The 13,310-nt window shown below is 40.4% G+C and overlaps 1 long non-coding RNA gene across 2 annotated transcripts; it reads right to left on the reverse strand.

Annotated features, from left to right (window-relative positions):
- Positions 1-1,288: 1,288 nt before the first annotated feature.
- On the reverse strand, positions 1,289-11,671 carry LOC123385526. Of its 2 annotated transcripts, none has more exons than XR_006598210.1 (3): positions 10,414-11,671; positions 1,965-2,175; positions 1,289-1,845 (listed from the first exon to the last, which is right to left on the reverse strand). It is a non-coding gene; the product is annotated as an uncharacterized LOC123385526 (long non-coding RNA). The 2 variants fall into 2 exon arrangements; XR_006598211.1 differs by having other exon boundaries at positions 1,959-2,175.
- Positions 11,672-13,310: the final 1,639 nt, after the last annotated feature.

Genomic DNA, 13,310 nt, shown 5'->3' on the forward strand with positions numbered 1-13,310 from the left:
GAGACAGGTCTGGTGGACAGAGAGACCTTAGGTCTTTTCTGCTGATGATTTTTTGGAGCATCTAGACAAGGATCTACATAGTCAGAAGAAAAGTGAATCAAGGCAAGATGAACAAAACAAGCACACGGGGAGGGAAGATGGGTGAAATCAGGCAAGAGGACAGTCACCCCAGCCAACAGAGCCGTAAGCCTTGTCCCATAGTTTCAACTTCAGACATTCTGCTGATGGTCGTGGGTGAGGTCAGCAGGTCTGTCAGTCCAGCCTCTCTCTGCTGTCTTATCTGTTCCCTCACCAGCTTTTCCCATGAGAAAGAGACGGCTTGCATTGACAGTTCAGGCATTTTTACTGGCTGAAATCACCACTGTATCAACATAAAAAGTTATGTCTGCTTTTTGGAGCCATTTTAGTGGATCTTGCCTGCCTGTCAATTTAGGATGAGCATTCATGCCTGAGGACAAGTCTCTATTTTAATATTGTGTGTTTTAAGAACTCAACTCATCATTATGCTTCATCAAGCCTTTTGTGATAGAAATCAGGCAAGCAAGGACATCTCTGAGCTGACTGGGCCACTCAGGGGACACATTTGTATCACTCACATTAAAGGTGTTTAACCAGGGGCACCTGGGTGGCTCAGTGGGTTAAGCATTTGACTCTTGATTTCGGCTCAGGTCATGATGTCATGGTTTGTGGGTTTGAGCCCTACATTGAGCTCGCTGACAGTGTGGAGCCTACTTGGGATTCTCTCTCTCTCTGCCCTTCCCTAACTTGTGTGCTCTCTCTCTCCCTCAAAATAAATAAACTTTTTTTAAAAAGGTGTTTATCGAAAGTGTTTAAAATTGGGAGAGAATGAACAGGTAGCCAAATATGTTTAGGTGGGTATATCCTAACTGTGGAGAAGTGGATAAGTCCTGGCTAGAAGTTGTCTTTGGCAAACTGAAAGGGGAAAAGTGATCTCACCTATAGAAAGGGTCCTGCTGAGTGTCGACTCCCTTAGTGGGACCGAGGAAGGCACAGGACAAGGAAAGGCGTTTAATGCTTTCTTGGAAGCTTTCCAACCATTTGCTGTCTTTTCAATCCCCCATCACCTTCTCTTCTCACAGATCTTCCTAAAGCCTCCATTTTCTACATTAACACCCAGGGCCATGTGCTCACCTTCCCTTACTTGCTTTCTTTTTCTTTAAGGTGCATCTGTAATATAAAGTCAGCTTAGACCCTGTGACCCCCAAACATCTCCATTTCATCAGTTCTCCCTGAGTCTGTTGGACATCAAGGTTAAATTGGAGAGAGGACTAAACCAAAATTCTCTGAGGAGAATTTCTTCCATGGTTCCTAAATGCCATACAATATAGCACATTTTAGGAGAAAGGTAGCTTCTAGTTTTAGTGATTGTTTTGTGTTTACAAAACACAACTGCTTATATGCAAGTTCTGAAGAAAAGATGATGTGGTTGCCCTTAAACTATGGTCAAATATTTATAGGCTTATTCTGAAGTGTACTGAAATTCTGGTTACTCCAAAGGAAAAAAATTAGAAGAAATAAGAATAAATATTTTGACTCAACATTAAAAAAAAAAAAGCCTTTACTACCTTGAAAAGTACTATACCTCCCAGCACTGGAAATGTTTAAGCAAACTGGCAAATGGGTTGTATAAATTAGGGAAAGCTAAGCGGAAGCAACACATACACCCAAAAGACTCGGTGACTTGAAGAACAAGATGTTTTTGTTTGTTTGTTTCTGTTCTGTTTTTGTTTCTTCATGTAACAGTCCAAGGCAGGGATTGAGGGACGCAGGCTGATGACTATTTTAGCATTCCAGGGTTGCTCTGGATGTCACCATCTCAGGGTCCTGGAAAGGGGAAAGAGCATGAAGAATCACACAGGGGAAGTGGCCCATACCCCACCATCTTGGTAGCATTGGCCATAACCAAGTGTAAGGAGGGCTGGGACATAATGTCCTACCTATACCTGGCTAGTCACAGCCTCACTCAGCACTTTGAACAGTGAGTGGATAAAAGGAGGAATGGATTTGGGTGGGCAGCTGGAAATCTCTGCTGTAGCAAACAGAAGTGCGGCACTTGGTGTCAGGCCAACAAAGTTTGAGTTGTGGTGCATCATTTCAATAGCAGGGGTACCTTGAGGTGAATCATTTAACCTCTCTGAAGTTGTGTTTCTTCATCTGGAAAATGGAAGAAGGAACTTTAGCAACATCTATCTTACCTATGTGAAGACAAAAAGGAAAAATCAATACATCTGAGAGCACTGGGGTTATTAGGCCAGCTCTGTGATGGTGGCTGTTGTTGTTTTAGTCGGAATCGTGAGTGTAGGGTATACACAAATGGTAAGCATCAACAACACCCTCTATGTCTGTGAACAATAACAAATCCAGTAGATTTAAAATGCAGCATGAGGATTTTCGATTGGAAAACAGAACGACTTGCACATGGATGTCAGAAATTAGAGGTGAAAGGAGGATAGGCATGAGCTATTGAAGAGGACCGTAGAGTTTCTTTGTCTAGATAACATTAAAAGAAGATGAGACTCTCAGGGTGCATGGGTGGCTCAGTCAGTTAAGCGTCTGACTCTGGCTCAGGTCTTGACCTCACAGTTCATGAGTTCGAGCCCTACGTTGGGCTCTCTGCTCTGCTCCCAGGAAGGGTCTGCTTTGAATCCTCTGTCTCTGTCTCTCCCTTTCTCGTTCTCTCTCTCTCTCACACACAAAAATAAACAAAAACTCTAAGAGAGAGAGAGAAGATATAACTCTTGTTTCCTTGGGGGTGGGTTTGAAAAAAACTTCAGGACTAAAAAGAGGACTCTACCAGATGATCTTTTCTCCAAGCCTTTTCTAGACCTATTTTTCTTTTTCCGGCATTAGCCTATTCAAGCATCACCAAATATAAGGCACAGCTGAACATTTTTAACAGAAACACATAAAGTTGTCTATCTTTCCTGATTTCACTATAGTATGGAAGAAAGGAAAGAGGTATTACAGGCTGGAAAGCTGGAGATATTTGTACACCATTCATCAGTAGTGCTAAGGAAAGTGCTTGGAGAGAACTGAAGGTGTATGTGTTCTCCCTGGGCCTTGCTGTTTTTAGCATGGCTTTACAAAAAAACATAGAACTCAGTAAATAATTGATTGCTTTCCAAGCAGAGATGGAAGGACACAGAAAAAGTATGGAAATGTATAGTCTCATATTCGTTCATTTGTTCATTCATGACACAATTATGTCCCTGGTACGTGGAATATATCAATGAACTAAACACACAAAGAGCTTATATTCTAGTTGGTGAGATATACAATGAGCAAAAGTTATAATAAATTGTATATGCTAGAAAACCACAAGTGCTTTGGAAAAGAAAATGGCGGAGGATAGTAAGATTTGGGGGTGGTGATGAAGAGATTGTGATTTTGAATAGGATGGTCCAGGTAGCCCTCACTGAAAAGGCAGTATTTGAGCAAAGGTTTGGAGGTGAAGGATCTGGGTATATACAGATGTGTAGAGAAAGTATGTTCCAGAAAGTATGTTCCGGGTAACAGGATCAGCAGGGCAAGGGCCTGAGATGGGGACATGTTTGTGTCACATTGGCCAGGCTATTGCGGGGAGGGCCACCAGATGTGATGCTCTCAGCTACCTCCCAAAGGTCATCCTCTTCCCTTGGGCAAGAATGAGAATGAGAACCAAACGGGGGAGAAGAGCCAGGAGTTTTTTCTTGGACAAATAAAGAATGAGGAATACAAATTTTTTATCAGGATTATCAAACTGTACAGAAGGAATATCTTTAATTTTAGAATAGACGTCTTTAAATTCCCATTTTAGAACCATATTGTAGAACAAGAATTAGGTCATTCTTATGTTCATAATATCTTTCCTTGCTTAGCCAGTGAATTTCTCTGAGAGGCAGCATAATGTTGTGAAAGAAACCTAGATTTGGGGGGCCAGTCTTTAATCAGTTCTATCTTGACCGCTCCACTAACTAGCTGTGTAAGTTACTTAACAGCTTTAAGCCTCAATTTCCTGGCTACTAAGAGAGGAGCAATCACCCTGGATGAGTGAAATAGCATGCAGAAGATAAATACCACAGTGTCCACCCCATAGAATGCGAATGATCCAACGAACGTTAATTTCTCCTTGAAGCAGGGGACTCAGTGGTGATGTGGGATGGCTGCTTTCTGCTATCCTTGAAAAGGAGCTCTTCTCATGGAAACACTGGCGCTTAGATATGAAATGCAGTTGGCGAATGCTGAAAGAAGATACTTTGCTTTCCATTCCAACACATTTGGCTTCATTTTGGGGCTCCTTCTGAAAGCTTGGTGACCTCAAGCACCAGACCTCTGATGAAGAACTGTTCGTGAGAATTTGGTACAAGGATGAGAAGAATCATCTCATGAAAAAAAACCTATTCTTATGACGTCTTCAGCCCTAACTCAAAGTCCTGTGGTTGCCAGTAGATCAAATAAAGCCTGGGATAAAAATAAAATCTCTATGGAGATTTGCTTGTAGAAGCCAACTTGCTAGAAGGTTACCTTTCTCAATGATTTTATAGTCTGGTATTTTTATTGATGATATTTCAGTTATAAATTACATTACAAATTTGTCTAACACCATAGTAATGGCTCAAAGCTCTTCCTAATTATACAAGATGCTGTGAAGAATCATAAGGTGATTTCAAATACTTTGATTAAAATGACGTTCACAGAATTGACATTTAAATGACTAATTTAGCTCTTCTTCCATTCTCTAAGTTCATCTATATTTCATGTTGTATGTGAAAAGATATGTGGAGAATTTCAGAAGCAAATCATCACCATCAGCAGCAGTCTATAAAATTAAATCTTCACTGTTCAAAGAAAAAAATCCTGTTGCATATAGACAACTTTATTTTTAAATGATATGAACATATTATTGGATTGGAGTACACTACTTTATAACATTCTTTGATTTTCTTCAGCATTCCTCCACAGTAATTTATACCTTTGTGTCATGTAGAACAGCAGAGGGAAGTGCATTTTGGAGTTTAAAAGTTCTTGGTTTGGGGGTACCTGGGTGACTCAGGTGGTTAAGCATCCGACTTCAGCTCAGGTCATGATCTTGTGGTTTGTGGGTTCGAGCCCCACATCAGAGCCTGGAGCCTGCTTCAGAGTCTGTGTCTCCCTCTCTCTCTGCCCCTATCCTGCTAACGTTCCCTCTCTCTCAAAAATAAATAAACATTTAAAAAAAAGTTCTTGGTTTTATTCTCAGAAAAACTAGTTTGATCTTGGGCAAAAGAGCCTCAGCTTTCTCAGTTGTAATACAGGGATGACTCATAAGATTGTTCCAGACTTAAGATGAAAATTTTCGGAAAACATCTAGTATTGGGATTTGATATGTACACAGAGTAAAATGATTACCATGATAAGTTTAGTTAACATCTATCCCTGCATATGGTTACAATTATTTTCTTGTAATGAGAACTTTTAATATTTACTCTCTTAGCAACTAAGAGAGCAAATCTCTTAGCAAATATACGCAACATAGTATTAGTTGTTTTTTTTTTTTTTCAGTTTTTGTTTTAAGTCCAGTTAACATACATTGTTTATATTAGTTTTAGGTGCACAGTACAGTGATGCAACACTTCCATACATCACCCAGTGCTCATCACAATAAGTGCACTCCTTAATTCCCATCACCTATTTAATCCATCCCCCCCAGCCTCTGGTAACCAGTTTGTTCTCTGTAGTTAAGAATCTGTTTCTCTTTCTCTCTTTTTTTCCCCTTTGCTCATTTGTTTTGTTTCTTATGTTCCACATATGAGTGAAATCATACGGTGTTTGTCTTTTCTCTGACATATTTCACTAAGCATGTATTCTCTAGCTCCATCCAAGTCATTGTAAATGGCAACATTTTATTCTTTTTTATGGCTAAATAATATTCCATTGCATACGGGGTTTTGCGCGCGCGCGCGCGTGTGTGTGTGTGTATACACATATATATACATATACATATATATGTATTTATTGTGTATCTATATATAGATGGACATTTGAGCTGCTTCCATATCTTGGCCATTGTAAATAATGCTGCTATAAACATAGGGGTGCATGTATCCCTTTGAATTAGTGTTCTTTCCTTTTCTTTTCTTTCTTTCTTTCTTTTTTTTTTTTTTTTTTTTTGTATTTGGGTAAATACCCAGTAGTATGATTCCTGAATCATAGGGTAGTTCTACTTTTAACCTTTTGAGGAAACTCCATACTGTTTTCCACAGTGTCTGTACCAGTTTGCATTCCCACCAACTGCACGAGGGTTCCCATATAACACAGTATTGTTAACTAAAGTCACCATGCTGTATATTACATCCCTAGGATTCATTTATTTTATAACTGAAAGTTTGTACCTTTTGACCACCTTTACTCATTTTCCCCACCCTCTACTCCCTGCCCCTGGCAACCACCTGTCTGTTCTCAGTTTCTATGAATTTGTTTTCTTTTTTTTGACTCCACACATAAGTGAGATCACACAGTATTTGTCTTCCTCGGTCTGGCTTATTTCACTTAGGATAATGCCCTCAAGTTCCATCTGTGTTGTCACAAATGGCATTTGTGTCTCATGCCTGAATAATATCCCATTATATATGTACCACATCTTTATGGTTCATCCACCAATGGACACTCATGCTGTTTCCGTGTCTTGGCTATTGTAAATACTGCTGCAGTGAACATGGAGGTGCAGATATATCTTCAAGTTAATGTCTGCATTTCCTTCAGATAAATTCCCAGAAGCAGAACTGCTAGATCCTACATAGATAGTAGTTCTGTAGTTCTTTTTTAAGGAAACTCCATACTGTTTTCCATAGTAGCTGCACTAATTTACATTCCCACCAACACTGCACAAAGATTCCTTTCTCCACATTCTCGCCAGCACTTGTTATCTCTTGTCCTTTTGATAACCGCCATTCTGACAGGTGTGAGGTGATACCTCATTGTAGATTTGATCTTCATTTCCCTGATGATTAGTGAAGTCGAGCACCTTTTCATGTGCCTATTGGCTGTTTGAATATCTTCTTTGCAAAAATGTCTATTTAGGTCCTTTCCCATTTTAAAATTGGATTATTGGTTTTATTTGCTCTTGAGTTGTATGAGTTCCTTATATATTTTGGATAGTAACCCCTTCTCAGATATGTGGCTTGCAAATATTTTCTCCCATTCCATAGATTGCCTTTCCACTTTGTTTTGTTGATTATTTCTTTTGCCGCATAGAAGCCTTTTAATGTAGTCCTGCTCACTGATGACATTATTAAAGGAAACCACCAACAAAGAAGTAAATAAAAGAGGCCATTCATGGAGCAATGTTAACAGTATCATGAACCAGAAATGATTAATCCAATTCTGAATAGCTGTGGTCTAGTACAAAATAAAAATAAAGAAAAGTAGCTAATAAATCGTCATATTAAAAAGAAGTCTAGCGGCAGATTGATGGATTTTCCTAACAAGGACAAGCTGCAAGTACCATGAACAAAGTGTCAGCTTTACCTTGTTGGTCTGTGGGGAAACTTACTCTAATGACCTCATATAGCACTTGGCAGACTTCAAGCAAGGATTCAGAGCACAGGTGGCAAAAGCAAAAGTGCCCGGGAAGTGCCACCTACCCCTGCACTGAGCACCCAAGCAGGAGTCTTGTTCACAGGAATAGGATGCTTTATCAGGGCACCCAGGGCAGAGGCTGGACCATTGGACTATTTTGGAGACAGTCTATTCCCAACTCCTGTATATACAAATTCTCTAACTAGGAAGATTTTTCAATTACCAAAATGCAACCACAATCCTCCTCTGGGCTGATAATGTTCTAAGCACTAGACAGAACGGAAATGCTTCTGAGCTGGGCTAGACCACAAAGGGCTGGTCTCAGACCGATGAAGCCTGAGAGTGATCTCCAGACAGGTGGAGGGTCACTTTCACTTCAGTTTACTACAAAACCAGCAATTTTATTTTTAGTATTCTCTTGCTCTACTTTATGGTTTTACCACAGGTACACATATCCCTGAACAAAATGATTATAATTGCTTATCTTTAAAAAAAAAAAATGTTTATTGGGCGCCTGGGTGGCTCAGTCGGTTGAGCGTCCGACTTCAACTCAGGTCACGATCTCGCGGTCCGTGAGTTCGAGCCCCACGTGGGGCTCTGGGCTGATGGCTCAGAGCCTGGAGCCTGCTTCGGATTCTGTGTCTCCCTCTCTCTCTGCCCCTCCCCCGTTCATGCTCTGTCTCTCTCTATCTCAAAAATAAATAAACGTTAAAAAAATTTTTTTAATGTTTATTTTGAGAGAGAGAGTGAATGGGAGAGGGGCAGAGAGAGAGGGAAAAAGAGAATCCCAAGCAGGTTCTGCACTGTCAGCCCACAGCCTGACTCAGGGCTTGAACTCATGAACCGTGAGATCATGACCTGAGGTGAAATCAAGAGTCAGGGGCTCAGTTGACTGAGCCATCCAGGCACCCCTATAATTGCTTATCTTCACACTAGGTTTATTTATTTTGTTTATTGTCTCTCTTCCCCTGCCAGATAGAAGCTCTCAAAGGGCAGAGATTTTTACCTTTTTGTTTACTTCTATATTTCTGGTGCCTTGAACAGTGCCTGACATATAGGAGGTTCTTTTGAATCTATTAATGAACCGATATGAGTGAAAGTGGTTCCTAATGTCCCTCATTCCTCATGGACACCCACCTGAACATCTGTGTGAACTTCAGCATCTGTGGAGAAAGGACTTCATTAGGTCACAAGAGCCTAGCCCTTTTTGCTGCCAGTAGTCAAGGATTTGCCCTATTAACTGAAGAAAAATTCTTGCTGCATTAACTGAAGAAAAATTCTTGCTGCATTAACTGAAGAAAAATTCTTGGTGGGTAGGTATGCACTTCTGTTTCCTATTTATTGCCTGGCTGTAGACAAACCACCAGCCCCCACAGCTGCCACATCTAAGCTCACCCATTCTAAAACCTCTATATATGGCGCCCCTTCTTCCTGTCATTTCTAAGACAGAGTCAGATGGTATCCTTGTACAAATGGCCTCCTGACGTGCATGGGCTCACTGCCTGATTCCTGTGACCTGGAGGTCCAGGGGCCCCTGATAACACTCCTCCCTAGACTGGCCTCAGGCTAATCTGAGCAAGAAAGGAGAAAGAAGGAAACAAGCTCACTAGACCATTGGTCTCTATGACCTATGAGAACAGAAAACAAGATTACAAAACTGAATCCAGGGATCCACCTTGGGTTACCTTCTTGCACTCTCTTACACAGCTTGACGTGGCCTTACTTCCTGCACTCTTTTAGATCTTTTTCCTTCCCCTTGAAGTCATAAGACATGAAGTTCCTCTATCAGATGACAGCTCTGTCCTCTCTTCTCACATGGCCCCACTTCTTGCCTTGCTTTGACTAGGCTGCACCTAATTGATGCCCAGAGACCATGAAGGCCAGTGCCAAGTTCAGCAGAGAGTAAAGCCCTGACCTAAAGTTTGCAGGAGGCACACTTTCCTCAGTCTCATAGTGTTTTCAGAACTAACATCTTGCATACTTTGGTGGAATAGCTGAGACAACCCAGAACTGTGAAATAAAAAATAACTTCCATCCAGACACATTCTTCTGAATAAGGATGCACTGGGATGCACAAGGATACATTTTTGGTCTCAGAAAGTCATTTTTTTTCTTTTTCATATTACTTTAATTTCCCACTGATTTCTTACAGCCCAGAATAAAGACCTAATGAACCAGGGGGACTTTCTGTACATACTGAGCGAGTGTACAGAGATGAGGAATATTTATAATCCATCAGATTGAAACAGACAAATTCATTTGAACAAGCTAACTGTCCCCTTGTGATAAGGGAGCCAACTTGTTTTGTGGGGTTGCCATTTTACTTCTAAAAGGGCATCTGTACTTCAAAAGGATTTTGTAATTCATGAGCCACCTCTGTTTCCTCCCGTCTTGGGTGAAGTCACTATGCTATCTTTATAACTTCATCATCATTTTCCAAGTAACACACTCAGCAGCTATAAACAGAACATCACGGAAAGTCAAACCCACATAACTGGTAGGGAAATTGGATTAAACATGGGTCTATAATCACGGTCAAAAGAATGACCACAGTGAAAATTAAGGAGAAATATTTCCATTGTCTTTAGTGTTATTCTGCTGCTTAATGAACATTTCTTCCAGGTAATAGCAACTGACTCCCAAAGTAAGATGATGATTTATGAATTTTGTCCCTAAGGAAATTGGTTACTGACAAGGAGAAGCTTCCAATTTGCCTACAAAAATAATTTGGTGTAACTTGCAACTCGTGCAGATGCAATGGAAAGATGAGAATTCTCTCTAGAACAGACTCTCATTCTCGCTTTGGTTTCCCTGCATACTCTTCATCCCAACACACATTAGTTATAAACAACTCACTTGACATTAGCTCTTCTTTCCCTGACTACTTGCAGTTGTTCTCTGAGTCCTTCCAATGTATCCATTTGGGCCACAATAATTGCAGAGCAAGATATCTCGGAGGTAGATCAAACATGAAATGACATCTTTCTGACCTCGTTCTGGCCTTCTCCCTGGAAGTAGAATAGGATTTGCGTATTAACAAGTCTTTGAGCTTTCATATTATCTTTCTTTGAATTTTGAAGAGTCATTCTGCAGCAAGCTGCTTTGATTTTTATTTAATTGACATACCTATTTGAGTTCTTGGTTTTAACTGGTGATGTGACTTTATTATTTTTTTGTTCCTCTACAACCATATATTACTAATTTAATGTGATGCGGTTTGTGTTTGATCTACCATGGGAATAAATTTGGTATGGATTTTTTAAGTTAATCTAGAAGAAGATAAATTATGAACAAATTTTCTCTCCTATTTCGGTGTAGCTAAACTGGTAGCCAAAGAAAGTGAGTTGTTATGAATTCAGAGCACAACTCTATACTTTGTATTTAAAAATTGAAAAGAAGGGGGCACTTGGCTGGCTCAGTCAGTAGAGCATGTGACTCAAAGTCTCAGGGTCATGAGTCCAAGCCCCACGTTGGGCATGGAGTCTACTTAAAAAAATAATAATGATAATGATAAGTAAAATTAAATAAAAATAGAAAAGAGAGGGAGGCAATTTGTCTTACCAAAAGTAGAACTTGGATAGTCAAGTTCTTGATGGGGACCTTTTGAGTCCAGACAGGTAAATATACAAATTACCCAAGGTGAGGAGTGATTGGTGAGTATAGATTTGAAAGCAGAAGAGCTGGGCAATACAAGCTGGGTTATTAAGACCATTATTAACAATTATATGATATAAACTTGCATTTAAATATATCAAAACTAAATATAACACTCAAACCTCACCATTGCCTAATCGTTTTACTACAGTTAACTACTATCGATGCTCTCAACATGTAATTGACATGCATCACAACTGTGTGGTAGAAATACTATATAGTGACACAGCATTGTGTGCTGATGTGAGCTTGGTAGCTTGAAATTGACCTTGTTGGAGTATTTATACCTAAAAAGTTGGCATATGCTACAAATCATCATTTTATTTCTCTCCAGATCTCCAGTTTTTTCAAACATTTACATAGCACACTACTACCTAACAGCTAAGAGTCTTGCTATTGCAAAACATAAGTAGATCTGTGGGGCGCCTGGATGGCTCATTCGGTTAAGTGTCCAACTTCGGCTCAGGTCATGATTTTGCAGTCAGTGAGTTTGAGTCCCATGTCGGGCTCTGTGCTGACAGCTCAGAGCCTGGAGCCTGCTTCAGATCCGTGTCTCCCTCTCTGCCCTTCCCCTGCTCATGCTCTATCCCCCTCTGTCTCTCAAAAATAAGTGTTAAAAAAAAAAGTAAATAGATCTGAAAGGACAATCTGGAGACCTGATTGCTATAAATGCTTTTTATTTTTTGTTATTTATCACCCTTTCCCCATTCATCTTGTACCATCATTCCTTTCTCTGTGGAATTATCTCTTTCTTATTCTATGCAGTTGGGCCAAAGGGTGGGGGTACAAAGACCTCAGCCCTCCCTGGCCTCAGCAGTGGGCTCATGACTTAGGTCAGACCAAACATGATATTCCAGAGCACTGGCTAGAATGACTAGTTCTGGCATGAACACAGGAGGTGAGCTGGGACCAAGTTCTCCTTAAAATGTAATTGATGGATGCTGGCTGGAATTAGGAGCTGTGATCTTTCCCATAGGTGATGATATGTAGGCAGAAGCAGGGCCTTACAGACACTATTTGGAATTTGTTTGAAGCCAGATAGATGCCCTTTGGACTTCTCAGGTACCTGAGCCTTTCTTGTATGACCAATAAGTATTTATTTTATCTTGGAGTAACTCTGATTGGTAAAATGCCATATAATAAATACGACATATTTGTATGGAAAGCACTGTTGGTACTTTTGGGTTACAGTGATAGAGATGCACTAAGGGGTTACAACTTGATCCACCTTGTGACCAGATCTGTAGACCAACAGGACATTCTTTAAAAGGGGTCTTATGGGGGCGCCTGGGTGGCGCAGTCGGTTAAGCGTCCGACTTCAGCCAGATCACGATCTCGCGGTCCGTGAGTTCGAGCCCCGCGTCATGCTCTGGGCTGATGGCTCAGAGCCTGGAGCCTGTTTCCGATTCTGTGTCTTCCTCTCTCTCTGCCCCTCCCCCGTTCATGCTCTGTCTCTCTCTGTCCCCAAAATAAATAAAAGTTGAAAAAAAAGGGGGGGGGGGTCTTATTGCTTAAATGTCCATCAACTGATGAATGGATAAAGAAATTGTGGTTTATATACACAATGGAATACTACCTGGCAATGAGAAAGAATGAAATATGGCCTTTTGTAGCAATGTGGATGGAACTGGAGAGTGTTATGCTAAGTGAAATAAGTCATACAGGGAAAGACAGATACCATATGTTTTCACTCTTATGTGGATCCTGAGAAACTTAACAGAAGACCATGGGGGAGGGGAAAGAAAACAAAAAAGTTAGGGAGGGAGCCAAACCATAAGAGACTCTTAAAAACCGAGAATAAACTGAGGGTTGATGGGGGGTGGGAGGGAGGGTTGGGTGGGTGAGGGGTATTGAAGAGGGCACCTTTTGGGATGAGCACTGGGGGTTGTATGGAAAGTAATTTGACAATAAATTTCATATTAAAAAATAAATAAAAGGGATCTTATTGTATCTATCAACAAGAATTTTGTGTAAATTTATGAGATTGTATTTAAAAGACTAAATATTGTATTTGCTTGATACTTTAAGTTCATGAAAGATAAGGAAAAGGCAACATCTCTTATCACATCCCCAGGACTTCAGCAAGCCTTGGGTGGCAT

The sequence above is a fragment of the Felis catus genome, chromosome B2 (assembly GCF_018350175.1).
Source record: "Felis catus isolate Fca126 chromosome B2, F.catus_Fca126_mat1.0, whole genome shotgun sequence".
Classification (NCBI taxonomy): domain Eukaryota; kingdom Metazoa; phylum Chordata; class Mammalia; order Carnivora; family Felidae; genus Felis; species Felis catus.